Source organism: Myotis davidii, unplaced genomic scaffold, assembly GCF_000327345.1.
Source record: "Myotis davidii unplaced genomic scaffold, ASM32734v1 scaffold488, whole genome shotgun sequence".
Taxonomy (NCBI): Eukaryota; Metazoa; Chordata; class Mammalia; order Chiroptera; family Vespertilionidae; genus Myotis; species Myotis davidii.
In genome coordinates this window covers 48,801-49,292 of record NW_006300365.1, presented here as the reverse complement: position 1 = coordinate 49,292, position 492 = coordinate 48,801, and positions in this window count along the sequence as shown.

The following is a 492-nucleotide window of genomic DNA, read 5'->3' as shown; positions in this document are numbered from 1 at the left end:
TTGTTTGTCCTCTTAAATTGTAAACCCTCTGAAAAATTATATCTCATTCCCATTTAAACTCAGTTCACAGTTCTTTTTTCACTGAGGTTGCTTAGTAAATGTTTGATGAAATAAATCCCTAGACATCATATTAATCATACTCACAATTTTAATATTTATCTATTTTGCTTTGATCATAACAATTAAATCTTTTAGAAAACCTAAACAGTATTATGAACTTTAAATATTTATTTATTTTTGTTGAAGTTTAAAATTTTTTTTAATTTATTGTCTAAAGTTTTACATATGTCTCCTTTTTCCTTGGATTGAGCCCCACCCCAGCCATTCCTACCCCATACAAGTCCCGACCCCCCTAGTGTCTGTGTTCATTGGTTATGCTAATATGCATGCATACAAGTTCTTCGGTTGCTCTCTAACCCCCCACCACCCCTGCCATTTGTCTCTGGATCTATTCTTGTTCATCAAATTATGTTATCATTATATCCCACAAAG